The sequence below is a fragment of the Pseudophryne corroboree genome, unplaced genomic scaffold (assembly GCF_028390025.1).
Source record: "Pseudophryne corroboree isolate aPseCor3 unplaced genomic scaffold, aPseCor3.hap2 scaffold_571, whole genome shotgun sequence".
Classification (NCBI taxonomy): Eukaryota; Metazoa; Chordata; class Amphibia; order Anura; family Myobatrachidae; genus Pseudophryne; species Pseudophryne corroboree.
Genome location: NW_026970170.1, coordinates 230,231 through 246,692, shown reverse-complemented (window position 1 = coordinate 246,692; position 16,462 = coordinate 230,231). Strand labels below are relative to the sequence as shown.

At 49.1% G+C, this 16,462-nt stretch overlaps 13 non-coding genes and 2 pseudogenes across 13 annotated transcripts; 12 read left to right on the top strand and 3 right to left on the bottom strand.

Moving 5' to 3' along the window:
- The first annotated feature begins 495 nt into the window (after positions 1–495).
- On the top strand, positions 496–659 carry LOC135033407 (U1 spliceosomal RNA). The gene has a single exon (XR_010228778.1). It is a non-coding gene; the product is annotated as a U1 spliceosomal RNA (small nuclear RNA).
- Positions 660–810: 151 nt separating this feature from the next.
- On the top strand, positions 811–952 carry LOC135033339 (U1 spliceosomal RNA; annotated as a pseudogene).
- Positions 953–1,644: 692 nt separating this feature from the next.
- Positions 1,645–1,808, top strand: LOC135033490 (U1 spliceosomal RNA). Its single transcript, XR_010228853.1, has one exon. It is a non-coding gene; the product is annotated as a U1 spliceosomal RNA (small nuclear RNA).
- A 3,304-nt stretch (positions 1,809–5,112) lies between these two features.
- On the bottom strand, positions 5,113–5,275 carry LOC135033400 (U1 spliceosomal RNA). The gene has a single exon (XR_010228772.1). It is a non-coding gene; the product is annotated as a U1 spliceosomal RNA (small nuclear RNA).
- Positions 5,276–5,427: 152 nt separating this feature from the next.
- LOC135033308 (U1 spliceosomal RNA) lies at positions 5,428–5,591 on the bottom strand. Its single transcript, XR_010228697.1, has one exon. It is a non-coding gene; the product is annotated as a U1 spliceosomal RNA (small nuclear RNA).
- A 674-nt stretch (positions 5,592–6,265) lies between these two features.
- On the bottom strand, positions 6,266–6,421 carry LOC135033421 (U1 spliceosomal RNA). The gene has a single exon (XR_010228787.1). It is a non-coding gene; the product is annotated as a U1 spliceosomal RNA (small nuclear RNA).
- A 2,361-nt stretch (positions 6,422–8,782) lies between these two features.
- LOC135033286 (U1 spliceosomal RNA) lies at positions 8,783–8,946 on the top strand. Its single transcript, XR_010228676.1, has one exon. It is a non-coding gene; the product is annotated as a U1 spliceosomal RNA (small nuclear RNA).
- A 152-nt stretch (positions 8,947–9,098) lies between these two features.
- Positions 9,099–9,233, top strand: LOC135033415 (U1 spliceosomal RNA; annotated as a pseudogene).
- A 702-nt stretch (positions 9,234–9,935) lies between these two features.
- LOC135033480 (U1 spliceosomal RNA) lies at positions 9,936–10,099 on the top strand. The gene has a single exon (XR_010228844.1). It is a non-coding gene; the product is annotated as a U1 spliceosomal RNA (small nuclear RNA).
- A 153-nt stretch (positions 10,100–10,252) lies between these two features.
- On the top strand, positions 10,253–10,415 carry LOC135033397 (U1 spliceosomal RNA). The gene has a single exon (XR_010228769.1). It is a non-coding gene; the product is annotated as a U1 spliceosomal RNA (small nuclear RNA).
- Positions 10,416–11,085: 670 nt separating this feature from the next.
- On the top strand, positions 11,086–11,249 carry LOC135033482 (U1 spliceosomal RNA). The gene has a single exon (XR_010228846.1). It is a non-coding gene; the product is annotated as a U1 spliceosomal RNA (small nuclear RNA).
- Positions 11,250–11,401: 152 nt separating this feature from the next.
- On the top strand, positions 11,402–11,565 carry LOC135033381 (U1 spliceosomal RNA). Its single transcript, XR_010228755.1, has one exon. It is a non-coding gene; the product is annotated as a U1 spliceosomal RNA (small nuclear RNA).
- A 668-nt stretch (positions 11,566–12,233) lies between these two features.
- LOC135033296 (U1 spliceosomal RNA) lies at positions 12,234–12,397 on the top strand. Its single transcript, XR_010228686.1, has one exon. It is a non-coding gene; the product is annotated as a U1 spliceosomal RNA (small nuclear RNA).
- Positions 12,398–12,549: 152 nt separating this feature from the next.
- LOC135033408 (U1 spliceosomal RNA) lies at positions 12,550–12,712 on the top strand. Its single transcript, XR_010228779.1, has one exon. It is a non-coding gene; the product is annotated as a U1 spliceosomal RNA (small nuclear RNA).
- Positions 12,713–13,383: 671 nt separating this feature from the next.
- Positions 13,384–13,547, top strand: LOC135033377 (U1 spliceosomal RNA). Its single transcript, XR_010228751.1, has one exon. It is a non-coding gene; the product is annotated as a U1 spliceosomal RNA (small nuclear RNA).
- The last annotated feature ends 2,915 nt before the right edge of the window (positions 13,548–16,462 follow it).

Genomic DNA, 16,462 nt, shown 5'->3' with positions numbered 1-16,462 from the left:
CTTGCTTTACAGAGCAGCTCTGGAGCTGTTACAGTGCCCAGCTGCTGCAAGAAATCAGCTTGAATGCTTCAGGGGCTGGGGCATAGCCAACATGAGCCCCACACCGAAGGAGGGTGGAGGTGTTTAATGCGAACTAGGGGTCATCCAAGCGCCGCAAAAGGCCGCCATGCCCTGCACACCCCTTTATTCTTTTCATATGCAGACGAGGGTTGAAGCCAACTTTGACCCACTGCTTGGATGACATCACCATATTCAAATCCATCTGCTGCAGGCCTTCCCCCAGGAATGCTTGCACTAGTTGTTGCATTTGGTTTGTTGTTTGGGGGTGCTTCAGTATTAGGCAGCCTTCTGCCCTCCCATGTTCATCTGAAAATATGTGTTCTCCCTGCAGTTGTTGTCCCCAGATGAGAGTTCCCTTGTGCTGCCTCAGTTGAATCTCCTTTACTTGACAGAGATGTGCCTGAGCAGCGGCCCTCCCCAGCCCTATCCCAAATCATACTTATTTTGCATAGGAGATACCATGGTCATGAAGATTGTTCTCCCAGGGTTAGGTTCATTCATTGCATTCTGGGTATGCTGACCCCTGTGATTTCCCCAAATGTGGGAAACTCAACTGCATTATTTGTGGTAGTGGGGGACTGTGTTTGTGCTTTCCTCTGGTCAGCTCTGGTAAAAGTCAGATTTCTTTGTCTCAGATCTTCCTCTAGCCTTGTTCTTCTTTCGAGAGTTCCCTTGTGCTGCCTCAGTTGGATCTCCTTCACTTGACAGGGGGTGCCCGAGCAGCGACCCTCCCCAGCTCTAGCCCAACTCCTACTTACCTGCCAGGTGAGATACTATGATCATGAAGATGCTTCTCCCAGGGCAAGGCTCACCCATTGCACTCTGGGTGTGCTGCCCCTGCGATTTCCCCAAATGTGGGAAACTTGACTGCATAATTTGTGTTTCCCCTGGTCGGCTCTCATATAATTCAGATCTCTTTGTCTCAGGTCTCTCTCCAGCCTAGTTTGCTGTCTGTTTCCACTTCTTTTTTCTTGAGCCCCTCCCTTCTATACCCTTGTGCACTATCCTGACTTCTCCCATCTGCTTACTTTGTGCCTTCCAACGCACAATGCAAACTACAGGTAGTGCTGCAGGGCCCACACCCTTTTACTTGCTTTACAGAGCAGCTCTGGAGCTGTTACAGTGCCCAGCTGCTGCAAGAAATCAGCTTGAATGCTTCAGGGGCTGGGGCATAGCCAACATGAGCCCCACACCGAAGGAGGGTGGAGGTGTTTAATGCGAACTAGGGGTCATCCAAGCGCCGCAAAAGGCCGCCATGCCCTGCACACCCCTTTATTCTTTTCATATGCAGACGAGGGTTGAAGCCAACTTTGACCCACTGCTTGGATGACATCACCATAAGCAAATCCATCTGCTGCAGGCCTTCCCCCAGGAATGCTTGCACTAGTAGTTGCATTTGGTTCGTTGTTTGGGGGTGCTTCAGTTTTAGGCAGCCTTCTGCCCTCCCATGTTCATCTGAAAATATGTGTTCTCCCTGCAGTTGTTGTCCCCAGATGAGAGTTCCCTTGTGCTGCCTCAGTTGAATCTCCTTTACTTGACAGAGATGTGCCTGAGCAGCGGCCCTCCCCAGCCCTATCCCAAATCATACTTATTTTGCATAGGAGATACCTTGGTCATGAAGATTGTTCTCCCAGGGTGAGGTTCATTCATTGCATTCTGGGTATGCTGACCCCTGTGATTTCCCCAAATGTGGGAAACTCGACTGCATTATTTGTGGTAGTGGGGGACTGTGTTTGTGCTTTCCTCTGGTCAGCTCTGGTAAAAGTCAGATTTATTTGTCTCAGATCTTCCTCTAGCCTTGTTCTTCTTTCGAGAGTTCCCTTGTGCTGCCTCAGTTGGATCTCCTTCACTTGACAGGGGGTGCCCAAGCAGCAATCCTCCACAGCTCTAGCCCAACTCCTACTTACCTGCCAGGTGAGATACTATGATCTTCACTGTTAGGGCAATCAGGATGTGGAATTCCCTGCCAGGGAAGGTGGTAATGGCGGACTCTGTAATTGGATTTAAAAAAGGAATGGATACATTTCTGAATGAAAAAGCTATCCAAGGTTATAATACTTAAAATATCAACATGGTTAATCCGGGGGTAACATGAGTTGTAGTAGTTAACTAGTCATAAAACATTATTCAGCAAGTATGTAGAATCATCACAACTTAAAACAGGTTGAACACGATGGGCAATTTGCCTCTTTTCAACCTCAAAAACTATATTACTATATGTTACTATATTACTATGTTACTGTAGTATACAGAACACCACAATGTAATGAGCAGTGATAGTGAGCACTGATGAGGATACTAGAACTGACACTGAGCAGCAAGATGCAGCACTGGACTATTAGTAATGTACTGTAGTATGCTGAGCACCACAATGCAGCACAAGACAATGAGCAGTGATACTGAGCACTGATGAGGATACTACTGAGAACTGACACTGAGCAGGAGAGACACACTACTAGTATTACTGAGCAGCAATAAGTAACCACTGATACTGAGCACTGATATTGAGATTTCCACTGAGAGAACATAGCCACGTCCTCTCCGCTCCCTCTTCAATGCACGAGTAAAAATGGCGGCAACGCGCAGCTCTTTATATGAAATCCGAATCTCGCGAGAATCCGACAGCGGGATGATGACATTTTCCCTTGTTCAGGTTTTCCGAGTCAGGCGGGAACAACCGAGCCTGCCTCGGACCAGTGTAAACCACGTGGAGTTCGTCGGGAATTCGGTTCTCGGAGAACCGAACCCGCTCCTCTCTACCTTATACCCATCAATTTTTTTATTTTCAATCTAAGCCCCTGCAGTTTTCTGTAAGCATCTGCTTCGCTATGATGATCAACAAGTCACAAGGGCAAACACTCAGGGCTTGAGGCGTAGATCTTAGGACCAGCTGCTACAAGCATGGCAGAGGTGTCACTATCACTGGTGACACCCAGAGAGGTGGCGAAGGAGATTGTAATGCAGTGCGCGCAGATAAGCAGCGCAATGGTAAATAGGAGGCATGGTTTCATAGGTAGGGGCGTGGCCTGGTGGCCTGAATCTACATTTTGTTGCTCCGGGTGTCCCGGGGGTTGGGGGCTGCACCCGGGGACTAGTGTGTGAGCGGTGCTGGCTCCTGCACAGTGACAGGACATGGCCACCCAGCATGACGCCTCCCTTCTTGACCAATCTGTAATTGCAGTCGCACTGCAGTTCAGCGTGATCATAAAAAATGGTGTAGCCTCCTGCTGGTGCAGACTGTATGTGCGCGCAGGAAGCCGCCACCATTTTTGTGATCACAGCGGCTGAATGTGATGTCATACAGCCGCTGTGACCACGCCCCCTGTGTCTCCTCCGTTGCAGACCCCATTTTGAAGCCTTGCCCCCGCACCGCTCCATCCCTGACTTGGAAATGGAGTGTTGCTGACCCCCCTCTCCCCCCCTGCCCCGATTGACAGGCAGAGGCGATCGCATTCTCTGCGGGGTGCCGCAGAAAATGCAGGCACATGCGTTTGCTCTTAGCAATTTTTGCAGTTGGATCGCTTACTGTGATTGCAATCCAACCTGAATCAGGCCCTATTACCTATCACAATGCGCTGCGGGCAGTACAAAATTGGTTTAATATGGGAGAAAAAACCCCAGACCTGTGCTCCTTAACTGTACCTGGTGGCTCGTGGAGCGGCTGCCCAGTAATCAGTGTCCACGCCAGTGCGCACACGGTCCACCCCCTACGGCCACGCTCCCCTTCATCAGCGGCCTCGTGATCCGGAAGGGCGGTGCGTGTGTGACTGACCTTAGGAAGAAACCGGAGCCTCCGCTGCAGTGACCCAGCAACCAGGGCACGGGAGTATACAGCGCCGCTGGGAGTGATGAAGCTGCAGTAAAGATGTCTATTAGACCTAGCCTGCTGCAGCCCTTGTAGATTCTCATAAAAAAAGTTCTTATTTTCTTGTCAAAATTAATAGCTAAGAATAGGCTGCCTGAGGCAGGCCCCTGTTAAGTGGCCTGCTACTGAAGGCACCAACTACAAACTGAGCTCCCTGTTCATGGAAGCGGGGTTATAGAGGAGAATGCGCTGAGCATCTTGGGAACAGTCAAAAGCTTTGAGCCGGTTGGTGCCTCAGATCAAGATCCTACTCTACACCCCAATGTGAATCCTTGTGGAGTCCAGTGTACCCCACAGAAGAAATTAATGTGTCACACCCATTGGCAGCAACCTTAGAATAGCTGCTGACGGGCACAATTGAGAAAGGAAGGGGGGGGGGACATTTGAATCCAGCACATAGATGCAATTCAAATATGTAATTTGAACCTTCCTATTTTAAAATATAATGGATGAACTTCACCCTGTGATAACAATCTTCATGATATAGAGATCTCATATGCAAAATAAGTATGAGTTGGGATAGGGCTGGGGAGGGTGGCTGCTCGGGCAAGCCCCTCCCCCGTCAAGTTAAGGAGATTCAACTGAGGAAGCACAAGGGAACTCTCGTCTGGGGACAACAACTGCAGGGAGACCACATTTTTTCAGATGAACATGGGAGGGCGGAAGGCTGCCTAATACTGAAGCACCATCAAATATCAAACCATATGCAATAACTAGTACAAGCATTCCTGGGGGAAGGTCTGCAGGAGACGAATTTGCATACGGTGATGTCATCCAAGCAGTGGGCCAAAGTTGGCTGGAACCCTCATCTGCATATGAAAAGAGAAAAGGGTTATGCAGGGCATGGCGGCCTATTGCGGCGCTTGGATGACCCCTAGTTCGCATTAAACACCTCCACCCTCCTTCGGTGTGGGGCTCATGTTGGCTATGCCCCAGCCCCTGAAGCATTCAAGCTGATTTCTTGCAGCAGCTGGGCACTGTAACAGCTCCAGAGCTGCTCTGTAAGGCAAATAAAAGGGTGTGGGCCCTGCAGCACTACCTGTAGTTCGCATTGTGCGTTGGAAGGCACAAAGTAAGCAGACGGGAGAAGTCAGGATAGTGCGCAAGGGCATAGAAGGGAGCGGCTCAAGAAAAGAGAAGTGGAAACAGACAGCAAACTAGGCTGGAGAGAGACCTGAGACAAAGAGATCTGAATTATACGAGAGCCGACCAGGGGAAACACAAATTATGCAGTCAAGTTTCCCATATTTGGGGAAATCGCAGGGGCAGCACACCCAGAGTGCAATGGTTGAGCCTTGCCCTGGGAGAAGCACCTTCAAGATCATAGTATCTCACCTGGCAGGTAAGTAGGAGTTGGGCTAGAGCTGGGGAGGGTCGCTGCTCGGGCACCCCCCTGTCAAGTGAAGGAGATCCAACTGAGGCAGCACAATGGAACTCTCGAAAGAAGAACAAGGCTAGAGGAAGATCTGAGACAAAGAAATCTGACTTTTACCAGAGCTGACCAGCGGAAAACACAAACACAGTCCCCAACTACCACAAATAATGCAGGCGAGTTTCCCACATTTGGGTAAATCACAGGGGTCAGCATACCCAGAATGCAATGAATGAACCTCACCCTGGGTGAACAATTTTCATGACCATGGTGTCTCCTATGCAAAATAAGTATGATTTGGGATAGGGCTGGGGAGGGCCGCTGCTCAGGCACATCTCTGTCAAGTAAAGGAGATTCAACTGAGGCAGCACAAGGGAACTCTCATATGGGGACAACAACTGCAGGGAGAACACATATTTTCAGATGAACATGGGAGGGCAGAAGGCTGCCTAATACTGAAGCACCCCCAAACAACAAACCAAATGCAACAACTAGTGCAAGCATTCCTGGGGGAAGGCCTGCAGCAGATGGATTTGCATATGGTGATGTTATCCAAGCAGTGGGTCAAAGTTGGCTTCAACCCTCATCTGCATATGAAAAGAGAAAAGGGGCGTGCAGGGCATGGCGGCCTTTTGCGGTGCTTGGATGACCCCTAGATCGCATTAAACACCCCCACCCTCCTTTGGTGTGGGGCTCATGTTGGCCATGCCCCATCCCATGAAGCATTCAAGCTGATTTCTTGCAGCAGCTGGGCACTGTAACAGCTCCAGAGCTGCTCTGTAAGGCAAGTAAAAGGGTGTGGGCCCTGCAGCACTACCTGTAGTTTGCATTGTGCATTGGAAGGCACAAAGTAAGCAGACGGGAGGAGAAGTCAGGATAGTCCACAAGGGTATAGAAGGGAGGGGCTCAAGAAAAAAGAAGTGGAAACAGAGAGCAAACTAGGCTGGAGAGAGACCTGAGACAAAGAGATCTGAATTATACGAGAGCCGACCAGAGGAAACACAAATTATGCAGTCAAGTGTCCCACATTTGGGGAAATCGTAGGAGCAGCACACCCAGTGTGCAATGGGTGAGCCTTGCCCTGGGAGAAGCACCTTCCTGATTATAGTATCTCACCTGGGTGTGCTGCCCCTGCGATTTCCCCAAATGTGGGAAACTTGACTGCATAATTTGTGTTTCCCCTGGTCGGCTCTCATATAATTCAGATCTCTTTGTCTCAGGTCTCTCTCCAGCCTAGTTTGCTGTCTGTTTCCACTTCTTTTTTCTTGAGCCCCTCCCTTCTATACCCTTGTGGACTATCCTGACTTCTCCTCCTGTCTGCTTACTTTGTGCCTTCCAATGCACAATGCAAACTACAGGTAGTGCTGCAGGGCCCACACCCTTTTACTTGCCTTACAGAGCAGCTCTGGAGCTGTTACAGTGCCAAGCTGCTGCAAGAAATCAGCTTGAATGCTTCAGGGGCTGGGGCATGGCCAACATGAGCCCCACACCGAAGGAGGGTGGGGGTGTTTAATGCGAACTAAGGGTCATCCAAGCGCCGCAAAAGGCCGCCATGCCCTGCATACCCCTTTTCTCTTTTCATATGCAGATGAGGGTTCCAGCCAACTTTGGCCCACTGCTTGGATGACATCACTATATGCATATCCGTCTTCTGCAGACCTTCCCCCAGGAATGCTTGTACTAGTTGTTGCATTTGGTTTGTTGTTTGGGGGTGCTTCAGTATTAGGCAGCCTTCTGCCCTCCCATGTTCATCTGAAAATATGTGTTCTCACTGCAGTTGTTGTCCCCAGATGAGAGTTCCCTTGTGCTGCCTCAGTTGAATCTCCTTTACTCTAAAACTTGTAAAACTTAGCAAAAGTGTTTACTAAATAGCTGCTCGGCAAAGTTGCAATGCCGAGACTCCCCGACCAGCTGCCCAGGATGAACCCACCTTTCTAGTAGAATGGGTCTTCACCTAATTCAGTAACGGCAATCCTGCCATGGAATGAGCATGCTGAATCTTACCACAGATCCAGCGCATAATTGTCTACATGGAAGCAGGACACCCAATCCTGTTGGGAGCATACAGGACAAACAGAGCCTCTGTTTTCCTAATCTGAACCGTTCTGGTGACATAAATTTTCAAAGTTCTGACCACAGCCAGAGACTTTGACTCAACGAAGGTGTCAGTGGCCAAAGGCACCATGTGGAAAGATGAACCACCTTCGGCAGAAATAGTTGACGTGTCCTCAATTCTGCTCTATCTTCATGAAATATCAAATAAAGGCTCTTGTGATACTGCATGGTTTGTACTGTTTTCCATGTGCTCCCAGATCTTTCAAGCAAGAAGCATGGTCAAGAAAGTTCTGTTTGAAAAGAAACAACATTTACTGTCATTGTTATAGAATTTGGGAGAAAAAACAAGAAGAAATCTGCACTGTTGACGCACTGGACAGAATGAATGAATCATAAAATATAACCTTTATTAAGTATGTATTAAAATTGGATAAATATTAATATTATTATCCCAAACTGCAGTGAAACATAAAGGTTAAAATCACAGAACTAACATACATGTGCATAAGAAGAATAAAGAGATGTGAAAAAAAGGTTTAAAAAGCGTGTCCGTGTGTGATTATTTTTGAAGGCACAACCCTGGCGGGGTTGTTTATATAGATATATATGTTGCTAATAATCACTTTCTAGCGTAATGTTATTAAATAGCTGTTAGTATCTATGTCGTCAGGTACCACTGGGTCGTATCCTATATACTCCTGTGGGAAACTTGACTGCATAATTTGTGTTTCCCCTGGTCGGCTCTCGTATAATTCAGATCTCTTTGTCTCAGGTCTCTCTCCAGCCTAGTTTGCTGTCTGTTTCCACTTCTCTTTTCTTGAGCCGCTGCCTTCTATGCCCTTGTGCACTCTCCAGACTTCTCCTGTCTGCTTACTTTGTGCCTTCCAACGCACAATGCAAACTACAGGTAGTGCTGCAGGGCCCACACCCTTTTACTTGCCTTACAGAGCAGCTCTGGAGCTGTTACAGTGCCCAGCTGCAGCAAGAAATCAGCTTGAATGCTTCAGGGGCTGGGGCATAGCCAACATGAGCCCCACACCGACGGAGGGTGGAGGTGTTTAATGCAAACTAGGGGTCAGCCAAGCGCCGCAAAAGGCCGCCATGCCCTGCATGCCCCTTTTCTCTTTTCATATGCAGACGAGGGTTGAAGCCAACTTTGACCCACTGCTTGGATGACATCACCATATGCAAATCCATCTGCGGCAGGCCTTCCCCCAGGAATGCTTGCACTAGTTGTTGCATTTGGTTTGTTGTTTGGGGGTGCTTCAGTATTAGGCAGCCTTCTGCCCTCCCATGTTCATCTGAAAATATGTGTTCTCCCTGCAGTTGTTGTCCCCAGATGAGAGTTCCCTTGTGCTGCCTCAGTTGAATCTCCTTTACTTGACAGAGATGTGCCTGAGCAGCGGCCCTCCCCAGCCCTATCCCAAATCATACTTATTTTGCATAGGAGATACCATGGTCATGAAGATTGTTCTCCCAGGGTTAGGTTCATTCATTGTGTTCTGGGTATGCTGACCTCTGTGATTTCCCCAAATGTGGGAAACTCAACTGCATTATTTGTGGTAGTGGGGGACTGTGTTTGTGCTTTCCTCTGGTCAGCTCTGGTAAAAGTCAGATTTCTTTGTCTCAGATCTTCCTCTAGCCTTGTTCTTCTTTCAAGAGTTCCCTTGTGCTGCCTCAGTTGGATCTCCTTCACTTGACAGGGGGGTGCCCGAGCAGCGACCCTCCCCAGCTCTAGCCCAACTCCTACTTACCTGCCAGGTGAGATACTATGATCATGAAGTTGCTTCTCCCAGGGCAAGGCTCACCCATTGCACTCTGGGTGTGCTGCCCCTGCGATTTCCGCAAATATGGGAAACTTGATTGCATAATTTGTGTTTCCCCTAGTCGGCTCTCATATAATTCAGATCTCTTTGTCTCAGGTCTCTCTCCAGCCTAGTTTGCTGTCTGTTTCCACTTCTTTTTTCTTGAGCCCCTCCCTTCTATACCCTTGTGCACTATCCTGACTTCTCCTCCTGTCTGCTTACTTTGTGCCTTCCGATGCACAATGCAAACTACAGGTAGTGCTGCAGGGCCCACACCCTTTTACTTGCCTTACAGAGCAGCTCTGGAGCTGTTACAGTGCCAAGCTGCTGCAAGAAATCAGCTTGAATGCTTCAGGGGCTGGGGCATGGCCAACATGAGCCCCACACCGAAGTAGGGTGGGGGTGTTTAATGCGAACTAAGGGTCATCCAAGCGCCGCAAAAGGCCGCCATGCCCTGCATACCCCTTTTCTCTTTTCATATGCAGATGAGGGTTCCAGCCAACTTTGGCCCACTGCTTGGATGACATCACTGTATGCAAATCCGTCTTCTGCAGACCTTCCCCCAGGAATGCTTGTACTAGTTGTTGCATTTGGTTTGTTGTTTGGGGGTGCTTCAGTATTAGGCAGCCTTCTGCCCTCCCATGTTCATCTGAAAATATGTGTTCTCCCGGCAGTTGTTGTCCCCAGATGAGAGTTCCCTTGTGCTGCCTCAGTTGAATCTCCTTTACTTGACAGAGATGTGCCTGAGCAGCGGCCCTCCCCAGCCCTATCCCAAATCATACTTATTTTGCATAGGAGATACCATGGTCATAAAGATTGTTCTCCCAGGGTGAGGTTCATTCATTGCATTCTGGGTATGCTGACCCCTGTGATTTCCCCAAATGTGGGAAACTCAACTGCATTATTTGTGGTAGTGGGGGACTGTGTTTGTGTTTTCCTCTGGTCAGCTCTGGTAATAGGTCAGATTTCTTTGTCTCAGATCTTCCTCTAGCCTTGTTCTTCTTTCGAGAGTTCCATTGTGCTGCCTCAGTTTGATCTCCTTCACTTGACAGGGGGGTACCCGAGCAGCGACCCTCCCCAGCTCTAGCCCAACTCCTACATAACTGCCAGGTGAGATACTATGATCATGAAGGTGCTTCTCCCAGGGCAAGGCTCACCCATTGCACTCTGGGTGTGCTGCTCCTGCGATTTCCCCAAATGTGGGAAACTTGACTGCATAATTTGTGTTTCCCCTGGTCGGCTCTCGTATAATTCAGATCTCTTTGTCTCAGGTCTCTCTCCAGCCTAGTTTGCTGTCTGTTTCCACTTCTCTTTTCTTGAGCCGCTGCCTTCTATGCCCTTGTGCACTCTCCTGACTTCTCCTGTCTGCTTACTTTGTGCCTTCCAACGCACAATGCAAACTACAGGTAGTGCTGCAGGGCCCACACCCTTTTACTTGCCTTTCAGAGCAGCTCTGGAGCTGTTACAGTGCCCAGCTGCTGCAAGAAATCAGCTTGAATGCTTCAGGGGCTGGGGCATAGCCAACATGAGCCCCACACCGACGGAGGGTGGAGGTGTTTAATGCGAACTAAGGGTCATCCAAGCGCCGCAAAAGGCCGCCATGCCCTGCATACCCCTTTTCTCTTTTCATATGCAGATGAGGGTTCCAGCCAACTTTGGCCCACTGCTTGGATGACATCACCGTATGCAAATACGTCTTCTGCAGACCTTCCCCCAGGAATGCTTGTACTAGTTGTTGCATTTGGTTTGTTGTTTGGGGTGCTTCAGTATTAGGCAGCCTTCTGCTCTAACATGTTCATCTGAAAATATGTGTTCTCCCTGCAGTTGTTGTCCCCAGATGAGAGTTCTCTTGTGCTGCCTCAGTTGAATCTCCTTTACTTGACAGAGATGTGCCTGAGCAGCGGCCCTCCCCAGCCCTATCCCAAATCATACTTATTTTGCATAGGAGATACCATGGTCATGAAGATTGTTCTTCCAGGGTGAGGTTCATTCATTGCATTCTGGGTATGCTGACCCCTGTGATTTCCCCAAATGTGGGAAACTCGACTGCATTATTTGTGGTAGTGGGGGACTGTGTTTGTGCTTTCCTCTGGTCAGCTCTGGTAAAAGTCAGATTTCTTTGTCTCAGATCTTCCTCTAGCCTTGTTCTTTTTTTGAGAGTTTCCTTGTGCTGCCTCAGTTGGATTTCCTTCACTTGACAGGGGGGTGCCCGAGCAGCGACCCTCCCCAGCTCTAGCCCAACTCCTACTTACCTGCCAGGTGAGATACTATGATCAGGAAGGTGCTTCTCCCAGGGCAAGGCTCACCCATTGCACTCTGGGTGTGCTGCTCCTACGATTTCCCCAAATGTGGGACACTTGACTACATAATTTGTGTTTCCTCTGGTCGGCTACTCGTATAATTCAGATCTCTTTGTCTCAGGTCTCTCTCCAGCCTAGTTTGCTGTCTGTTTCCACTTCTCTTTTCTTGAGCCCCTGCCCTTGCCCTTGTGCACTCTCCTGACTTCTCCTGTCTGCTTACTTTGTGCCTTCCAACGCACAATGCAAACTACAGGTAGTGCTGCAGGGCCAACACCCTTTTACTTGCCTTACAGAGCAGCTCTGGAGCTGTTACAGTGCCCAGCTGCTGCAAGAAATCAGCTTGAATGCTTCAGGGGCTGGGGCATAGCCAACATGAGCCCCACACCGACGGAGGGTGGAGGTGTTTAATGCGAACTAAGGGTCATCCAAGCGCCGCAAAAGGCCGCCATGCCCTGCATACCCCTTTTCTCTTTTCATATGCAGATGAGGGTTCCAGCCAACTTTGGCCCACTGCTTGGATGACATCACCATATGCAAATCCGTCTTCTGCAGACCTTTTCCCAGGAATGCTTGTACTAGTTGTTGCATTTGGTTTGTTGTTTGGGGGTGCTTCAGTATTAGGCAGCCTTCTGCTCTCCCATGTTCATCTGAAAATATGTGTTCTCCCTGCAGTTGTTGTCCCCAGATGAGAGTTCCCTTGTGCTGCCTCAGTTGAATCTCCTTTACTTGACAGAGATGTGCCTGAGCAGCGGCCCTCCCCAGCCCTATCCCAAATCATACTTATTTTGCATAGGAGATACCATTGTCATGAAGACTGTTCTCCCAGGGTGAGGTTCATTCATTGCATTCTGGGTATGCTGACCCCTGTCATTTCCCCAAATGTGGGAAACTCGACTGCATTATTTGTGGTAGTGGGGGACTGTGTTTGTGCTTTCCTCTGGTCAGCTCTGGTAAAAGTCAGATTTCTTTGTCTCAGATCTTCCTCTAGCCTTGTTCTTTTTTCAAGAGTTTCCTTGTGCTGCCTCAGTTGGATCTCCTTCACTTGACAGGGGGGTGCCCGAACAGCGACCCTCCCCAGCTCTAGCCCAACTCCTACTTACCTGCCAGGTGAGATACTATGATCAGGAAGGTGCTTCTCCCAGGGCAAGGCTCACCCAATGCACTCTGGGTGTGCTGCTCCTACGATTTCCCCAAATGTGGGACACTTGATTACATAATTTGTGTTTCCTCTGGTCGGCTCTCGTATAATTCAGATCTCTTTGTCTCAGGTCTCTCTCCAGCCTAGTTTGCTGTCTGTTTCCACTTCTCTTTTCTTGAGCCGCTCCCTTCTATGCCCTTGTGCACTATCCTGACTTCTCCCGTCTGCTTACTTTGTGCCTTCCAACGCACAATGCAAACTACAGGTAGTGCTGCAGGGCCCACACCCTTTTACTTGCTTTACAGAGCAGCTCTGGAGCTGTTACAGTGCCCAGCTGCTGCAAGAAATCAGCTTGAATGCTTCAGGGGCTGGGGCATAGCCAACATGAGCCCCACACCGAAGGAAGGTGGAGGTGTTTAATGCAAACTAGGGGTCATCCAAGCGCCGCAAAAGGCCGCCATGCCCTGCACACCCCTTTTTTATTTTCATATGCAGACGAGGGTTGAAGCCAACTTTGACCCACTGCTTGGATGACATCACCATATGCAAATCCATCTGCTGCAGGCCTTCCCCCAGGAATGCTTGCACTAGTAGTTGCATTTGGTTTGTTGTTTGGGGGTGCTTCAGTGTTAGGCAGCCTTCTGCCCTCCCATGTTCATCTGAAAATATGTGTTCTCCCTGCAGTTGTTGTCCCCAGATGAGAGTTCCCTTGTGTTGCCTCAGTTGAATCTCCTTTACTTGACAGAGATGTGCCTGAGCAGCGGCCCTCCCCAGCCCTATCCCAAATCATACTTATTTTGCATAGGAGATACCATGGTCATGAAGATTGTTCTCCCAGGGTGAGGTTCATTCATTGCACTCTGGGTATGCTGACCCCTGTGATTTCCCCAAATGTGGGAAACTCGACTGCATTATTTGTGGTAGTGGGGGACTGCGTTTGTGCTTTCCTCTGGTCAGCTCTGGTAAAAGTCAGATTTCTTTGTCTCAGATCTTCCTCTAGCCTTGTTCTTCTTTCGAGAGTTCCCTTGTGCTGCCTCAGTTGGATCTCCTTCACTTGACAGGGGGTGCCCGAGCAGCAATCCTCCACAGCTCTAGCCCAACTCCTACTTACCTGCCAGGTGAGATACTATGATGTTCACTGTTAGGGCAATCAGGATGTGGAATTCCCTGCCAGGGAAGGTGGTAATGGCGGACTCTGTAATTGGATTTAAAAAAGGAATGGATACATTTCTGAATGAAAAAGCTATCCAAGGTTATAATACTTAAAATATCAACATGGTTAATCCGGGGGTAACATGAGTTATAGTAGCTAACTAGTCATAAAACATTATTCAGCAAGTATGTAGAATCATCACAACTTAAAACAGGTTGAACACGATGGGCAATTTGCCTCTATTCAACCTCAAAAACTATGTTACTATATGTTACTATATTACTATGTTACTGTAGTATACAGAACACCACAATGTAATGAGCAGTGATAGTGAGCACTGATGAGGATACTAGAACTGACACTGAGCAGCAAGATGCAGCACTGGACTATTAGTAATGTACTGTAGTATGCTGAGCACCACAATGCAGCACAAGACAATGAGCAGTGATACTGAGCACTGATGAGGATACTACTGAGAACTGACACTGAGCAGGAGAGACACACTACTAGTATTACTGAGCAGCAATAAGTAACCACTGATACTGAGCACTGATATTGAGATTTCCACTGAGAGAACATAGCCACGTCCTCTCCGCTCTCTCTTCAATGCTCGAGTAAAAATGGCGGCAACGCGCAGCTCTTTATATGGAATCCGAATCTCGAGAGAATCCGACAGCGGGATGATGACATTTTCCCTTGTTCAGGTTTTCCGAGTCAGGCGGGAACAACCGAGCCTGCCTCGGACCAGTGTAAACCACGTGGAGTTCGTCGGGAATTCGGTTCTCGGAGAACCGAACCAGCTCCTCTCTACCTTATACCCATCAATTTTTTTATTTTCAATCTAAGCCCCTGCAGTTTTCTGTAAGCATCTGCTTCGCTATGATGATCAACAAGTCACAAGGGCAAACACTCAGGGCTTGAGGCGTAGATCTTAGGACCAGCTGCTACAAGCATGGCAGAGGTGTCACTATCACTGGTGACACCCAGAGAGGTGGCGAAGGAGATTGTAATGCAGTGCGCGCAGATAAGCAGCGCAATGGTAAAAAGGAGGCATGGTTTCATAGGTAGGGGCGTGGCCTGGTGGCCTGAATCTACATTTTGTTGCTCCGGGTGTCCCGGGGGTTGGGGGCTGCACCCGGGGACTAGTGTGTGTGCGGTGCTGGCTCCTGCACAGTGACAGGGCATGGCCACCCAGCATGACACCTCCATTCTTGACCATGCTGTAATTGCAGTCGCACTGCAGTTCAGCGTGATCATAAAAAATGGTGTAGCCTCCTGCTGGTGCAGACTGTATGTGCGCGCAGGAAGCCGCCACCATTTTTGTGATCACAGCGGCTGAATGTGATGTCATACAGCCGCTGTGACCATGCCCCCTGTGTCTCCTCCGTTGCAGACCCCATTTTGAAGCCTTGCCCCCGCACCGCTCCATCCCTGACTTGGAAATGGAGTGTTGCTGACCCCCCTCTCCCCCCCCCGCCCCGATTGACAGGCAGAGGCGATCGCATTCTCTGCGGGGTGCCGCAGAAAATGCAGGCACATGCGTATGCTGTTAGCAATTTTTGCAGTTGGATCGCTTATTGTGATTGCATTCCAACCTGAATCAGGCCCTATTACCTATCACAATGCGCTGCGGGCAGTACAAAATTGGGTTAATATAGGAGTAAAACTCCCAGACCTGTGCTCCTTAACTGTACCTGGTGGCTAGTGGAGCGGCTGCCCAGTAATCAGTGTCCACGCCAGTGCGCACACGGTCCACCCCCTACGGCCACGCTCCCCTTCATCAGCGGCCTCGTGATCCGGAAGGGCGGTGTGTGTGTGACTGACCTTAGGAAGAAACTGGAGCCTCCGCTGCAGTGACCCAGCAACCAGGGCACGGGAGTATACAGCGCCGCTGGGAGTGATGAAGCTGCAGTAAAGATGTCTATTAGACCTAGCCTGCTGCAGCCCTTGTAGATTCTCATAAAACAAGTTCTTCTTTTCTTGTCAAAATTAATAGCTAAGAATAGGCTGCCTGAGGCAGGCCCCTGTTAAGTGGCCTGCTACTGAAGGCACCAACTACAAACTGAGCTCCCTGTTCATGGAAGCGGGGTTATAGAGGAGGATGCGCTGAGCATCTTGGGAACAGTCAAAAGCTTTGAGCCGGTTGGTGCCTCAGATCAAGATCCTACTCTACACCCCAATGTGAATCCTTGTGGAGTCCAGTGTACCCCACAGAAGAAATTAATGTGTCACACCCATTGGCAGCAACCTTAGAATAGCTGCTGACGGGCACAATTGAGAAAGGAAGGGGGGGGGGGACATTTGAATCCAGCACATAGATGCAATTCAAATATGTAATTTGTACCTTCCTATTTTAAAATATAATGGATGAACCTCACCCTGTGAGAACAATCTTCATGATCAAGAGATCTCATATGCAAAATAAGTATGAGTTGGGATAGGGCTGGGGAGGGTGGCTGCTCGGGCAGCCCCTCCCCCGTCAAGTTAAGGAGATTCAACTGAGGACGCACAAGGGAACTCTCGTCTGGGGACAACAACTGCAGGGAGACCACATCTGTTCAGATGAACATGGGAGGGTGGAAGGCTGCCTAATATTGAAGCACCATCAAATATCAAACCATATGCAACAACTAGTACAAGCATTCCTGGGGGAAGGTCTGCAGAAGACGGATTTGCATACGGTGATGTCATCCAAGATGTGGGCCAAAGTTGGC